Here is a 6355-nt window from a genome sequence, read left to right as displayed (position 1 = left end):
TGCCGAAATTTTTCCATTGGTCATAACGATGATTGTGTCTATTGTTTATTCACCCCTATTCTGTACGTCGATCGATTCGAAATATTCCGATCGAATGAGCAATTTCCATTCTGCATTCCGATCGAGTTGGGTATGAACGCGAATATCATTCGTTCGAGTTGTTCAATTTTCGAATATTACTCGATCGGCTTGCGTACGTATTACCTCTGTTCGGTTTAGAATCGTTCTAATTTGTTTATACAAGTGTGACGGCCCTTATTACCGGTGTCACTACACGGTGAAAACCAAGTGGAGTGACTGTTACCCTTATTATGGGTATCACTTCACGGTGGAAATCAAGTGAAGTGAATGTAGGTCCTCTTCTGAGACAAAAGTAATTACTTGAATGAACTTGATGTCATTATGAACATCACGCCACCAACATTTTGTTGAAAAAAATAGTTTTTTCCACCACAGTAATCACTTCACTATGCGTGATACTCTGGGGTGGAATCATGTAGGGTGATTATCACCAAGTGATTATCACTTTTGAAAATTTGGAATCATGTAAGGTGATAATCACCAAGTTCTGTCACCACTGCTGAAAGGCTAACATCACTATCAAATGTTGGCATTACGTAAGGTGATAGTCACAACCAGGGTTGCGAACGGTACCGGAGAATGACACGAAACAGCAGACAGTCAAACCGCACAAATGGTAGCTGTCGCCGAATGAACTTTACCGTGACTGCAGCGGATATAAATGTCATAGCTCTCATGACATTTTCTCTCGTGGATGTACCCGTATGCTCGCATCGGTAGCTGTTCTACTCTCTTCAATCAGAGAATGGCTTACCACAAAGAACAGGGGTGGAATCATGTAAGGTGATAAGTGACTATCACCTCCTGGTGATAACGAGGTGATCACCAGAATGTTTGGAATCACCGAAGGTGATCACTTTTACTATCACCATCACCGGCAGAGATGCCAGGTAAAAATTTCAAATGTCTGCAGACAGGGTCTGTAAATCTGAAAAAAAATCTGCAGTCAGCAAGTATGGCTTGCTGGCAGCAATTTCTCTATAAAGTATGACATGCAAAACTGACTTGGCGAGCAAAAAAAAAAAAAAAGGTCGCGGAAATTTCAAATTTTTCTGTAAATATAGATGAAAGTCAGCGAGAATTTCAAAAGTCTGTAAAAATCTGCGAGAATTACAAAAGTCTGCAAAAGTCTGCACAACAAAAAATGTCTGCAGCACTATACCCCAAATCTGCAGATTTACAGACAAATCTGCAGACCTGGCATCTCTGATCACCGGTGATTGAGCCAACTTCACTCCATTCATCACCTGTCAAGAAACGTCAATTTTTCAGGAGTAAAATATGAATGTGGCGTATACCGTTGATATTAGAAGGAGTAACATATGAAAGTGGCGTATACCCATATAATATTTTAAAATCTAATGTTTTATTCCTTCAGTTTTCAATTTTTTTTCATTAATTCGAGTCATGTTTATCAATGATGATTTTTATGGATCGAAGAGTAACGTTGAAAAAAATTACCTGCGCACAAACAAATAAAAAAAATCACTTGTTGGTTTGATTAACGCCGATTTTTATTTTTCAATGGAAATCAATGTCACAGTCAATTCTTTGGGATAAATTTGCTAGCTTTGAAATGACACGAATTGTTAGATCTTCTTGATGTTTCACAACGGATGGCATTTCTCTCGAATGAGAAAGATTCGTTAAATAATTTCTTGTATAGTTTTCATTCACTTTACGATTATGGCATTTCACAAGCTTTTAAATGCTACCTCTATTTTGGAAATTTTACCCACCGGTACTACGAATATCCACTATGATTAGCAGCAACTAATTGTCCAAAAATATTGCCTTATTTAGTTCAACTCACAAGAAGAAAATTAAGAACGCAGTTTAATCTTTTTTACTCGTTCAGTTGAACGAGACTGATATGTCGCTTACTAAGTAACGGCCATCTAATTCTACTGAAAATGTTAGCATAGATTTTTTTATGTTACGTTATGTGCAACAGGAGATGTCTACATTCATAAACTTATCACTTTTCCAGAAAGCAATTTATCTTTGACTTTACGAATACCCCAATGATATTCCTTCAAATAATAATTATAACATAAATGAATTGATTTAATTGATAAATACTACCGTTCATTCTATGAATTCTTTAAACTATATAAACTAAGTTACTTTTCATTTTGGTATTTAATTCTGACACAATATCAGTACGAATTTTATTAAAAAATTATCCTCTCCGACCAATATTGGTAGGTTGTTTATATCAGTGGCTTGAAATTCACCTAACGGACAATAATTTATAAAGCCACTTCTCAAAAAATCAAATCACTACTGAAAGTGATAACTAAATTGCTATCACCTCCATTTTGACATGAAGGTGATTAAATCGTGGTGACTATCACCTTACGTAATGTCAACGTTTGATAGTGATGTTAGCCTCTCAGCAGTGGTGACAGAACTTGGTGATTATCACCTTACATGATTCCAAATTTTCAAAAGTGATAATCACTTGGTGATAATCACCTTACATGATTCCACCCCAGAGTTTCTCCTTTCAAATTCTACAACTTTCGAGAGACATCCACCAACAAGGCTCAACGTTGAAATTCGTTTTATGCCTGTTCTCACGCGGTGTATGGAGACATACACGTGGAAGTTTTGGTCCGCTATGCTGATGGTTTTTCTGCATTCTTCTTTGTTTCTCCGCACTCTCGTTGGAAGGAAGCGGTTCAGTGGTGAGCAAAGTTGAAAAGCAGTGTTAACTAATGCTTTGATTTCCAGCCGGGATGGTGGCACGAATTTGTAGAGGTTTGGTGCATAGTATATTATATAAACATACATATATATATATATATATATATATATATATATATATATATATATATATATATATATATATATATATATATATATATATATATATATATATATATATATATATATATATATATATATATATATATATATATATATATATATATATATATATATATATAATGCTTACGGATATAAAAACGAAAGTTATGTATTAGGGGAAAATAGTATGAAGCATCCCATCTGAGTAAAAGCACCCTATTTCAAATAAACTTCTTTTTTAAAACATTCAAACATACTTCTTGCAGTAACATTATCTCTCCGCAGGATCTTTCGGCCATAAATCAATATGTTTCTCAACATTAATTAAACTTTGTACTCATTTTTTCGAAGAAATCAACGATAAATTTAGAAATTTAACCTTTTTTGCCACAGGAAGGTCATATCGAAGTGTTTTTGGGAAACGATTCGTGCGTATTTCTCGAAGCTGCTTCCAAACTTTGTGAAAAAATTATTATTTAATTTAATTATTCATTTCATCCCAAACATCTTCAATTGGTCTACATTTATCAACCCATTGGATACGCATTTGGGCATATTGTTCTCTTTACATCGGTTTTTGCAGAGTATTTCGAAATTTATAATTATTTGCGCTGAAGTGACAACAAACAATTCCGTACTAGGTTTAACACTTTGAAACGATTAACCTACCAGCTCAGAAACTGTTTTGACTTTTTCATGTTTTTAGCTTGGGTCATTTTGAGACTTTTCAAATGCAAGAATGAACATTCAGTAATAGCCGTTCAACCGAGAAGGTTGTGTATAGAAGCGTACAGTTTAATAACGCTGGTTGGTTTACACGCGTTAAATACGACAACGGTTGAACTACAGGTAGAGACCTGTTGGCAGCAGCCGTTAAAACGTATAGTCGTGCTGCATAAGAGAGCCCTAGTGCTGGGCCAAGCTGGTGAAGGAAACAACAAAGGGCGTTTCCCAAACTCTACCCAGGCCGCAATATACAGCCACAAGTGCTGAGCAGGAGAGTGCAAAGGCACATCGAAGAGGAAGAGTGCAAAGGCACATAGAAGCAGGAGAGTGCAAAGGCACACCGGTGCGAAGGCACTTCGGTGCAGAAGCATATCGGTGCGGAGCACTAGGAAGAAGGAGACAAGACAACTCGGTCTTTCCACTGCCATACAACACGCAGGTATACACCGGTGACCTGCGCGTGTTACAGCTGGCGAAGACGAAAGCAAATCGGAATTCGAGTGGTGCTGGATGTCAGGTAGCAGTAGCATCACATCATATTCTATCGCTACAGTGAGCTTCAGCATTGTATCAACGTCCAGATACATCCAACAAGAACATCTAGAGCAACGAGGATCTACACGGCAGTGCAACGGAGATAGACAACAATTTCAAGGTAGAAGTTTTTTCTTTTTCTTTTGATTGAGTACTGTGTAGTGTTGGTTTCAAATTTTATTTTAAAGTTTAGTTAAAAATTTTAATGTAATGGATGAATCCATGGACGTAAATCCTAGCATGAATCCGATACCCCCACGAACGAAAAAATATCAGGAGAGCTCTTCTGGGCCTTGGATAGTCTTTTTTAGACGTATATCAAAGCCATTAAACATTTTTCAAATTAATAAAGGTTTGACATCACGATACTCTTCAATCAAAGAGATCATAAAAGTAAATAACGATAAAATTCGTGTTGTGGTAAATAATTTGAAACACGCGAATGATATTGTCTCTTCGGAACATTTCAATAAAGAGTATAAAGTTTACATACCCTCCAAAGATGTCGAAATTGACGGTGTTGTTACCGAAGCGAGTATTTCGGTAGATGATTTACTCAAGCATGGTGTTGGTCGTTTCAAGAACTCTATGCTTGAGGGTGTGAAAATACTGGAGTGCAAACAACTGTACTCAGTAGTTCATGAAGAGGAAAAAAAAGTTTATCGCCCATCAGACTCGTTTCGAGTGACATTTGCCGGGTCTGCGTTGCCGTCCCATGTCTATGTCGATAAAATTCGCCTCCCTGTTCGGCTTTTTGTTCCAAATGTAATGAATTGTACGAACTGCAAAAAATTCGGCCACACAGCTACTTACTGTAGTAATAAACCAAAATGTATTAAGTGTGAAGGGCCTCATAAAGATAATGATTGCAACAAGGAAATTGAAAAATGTATTTATTGTGGGAATAGTCCTCATGATGATATTTCAGTATGCACTGCATTTAAAGTGCACAAAGACAAAATTAAGCTTTCTTTAAAAGCACGGTCTAAGCGCACATATGCAGAAATGCTTAAAACGGTCATTGATGTCCCCCCTTTGGAAACCGAAAACGGGTTTTCAAATCTAGAGGAACCAGAGGACTCTGACTCTGACGAAAATAGTGAAGGTAATTCGTTTATCACTACCCAAGGGTCAGTTAAGAGAAAGAAGTCTTCCTCCAAATTACCAAAAAAGACACCTAAAATTTCATCTTCAAAAAAAGATCCCCGTGTTAAACAAAAAAAGTCAAAACCAAAGACTGTGCCTCCTGGTTTGTCAAATTCACAAACCAATCCAGGATCTAGTACAGAAAAAGATAATAATCCAGTGGGCTCCATTTCACAGCCACCAACAGGATTACTGAAGTTTTCGGAAATTGTTGAATGGATTTTCTCAGCATTCAATATATCTGAACCCTTAAAGACCCTCATAATGGCATTCCTTCCAATAGCTAGAACCTTTTTGAAGCAGTTATCAGCTCAATGGCCAATTGTCTCAGGTTTTGTATCTTTTGATGGATAATTTATCACCCGTCGCAAATGATACAATCACTGTCCTGCAGTGGAATTGTCGAAGCATCATGCCAAAACTTGATTCTTTTAAAATATTATTGCATAGTCAAAAATGTGATGTATTTGCTTTATGCGAAACATGGCTTACTTCAAACATAGCTTTAAATTTTAATGATTTTAACATTATACGTCTCGATAGAGACTCTCCGTATGGTGGAGTGCTTTTGGGAATTAAGAAATGCTATTCCTTTTATAGATTAAACATCCCTTCAACTTCTAGTATAGAAGTTGTTGCTTGCCAAATAAACATTAAAGCAAAGATATTTGCATAGCTTCGGTTTATATTCCTCCAAAAGCACAAGTTGGACAGCAACAGCTTAATGAAATGGTTGAAGCCCTTCCTGCACCACGATTGATTCTGGGGGATTTAAATTCGCACGGTATTATGTGGGGTTCCGTTTACAATGATAGCAGATCATCTTTAATACAAAACATTTGTGACAATTTTAGCATGACGGTATTAAATATGGGTAGCATGACACGGATCCCAAGACCTCCGGCACGCCCAAGTGCATTAGATCTATCTCTTTGCTCAACATCAATTCGACTAGATTGCACCTGGAAAATACTGCCTGATTTACACGGTAGCGATCATTTACCAATCATCATCTCAATTAGCAGTAGCAATTGCATTGCTACTTCCGCTAGTATTC

Source organism: Malaya genurostris, chromosome 3 (genome assembly GCF_030247185.1).
Source record: "Malaya genurostris strain Urasoe2022 chromosome 3, Malgen_1.1, whole genome shotgun sequence".
Lineage (NCBI taxonomy): Eukaryota > Metazoa > Arthropoda > Insecta > Diptera > Culicidae > Malaya > Malaya genurostris.
The sequence above is the reverse complement of the archived record's forward strand: the minus strand, read 5'-3'. Positions refer to the sequence as shown.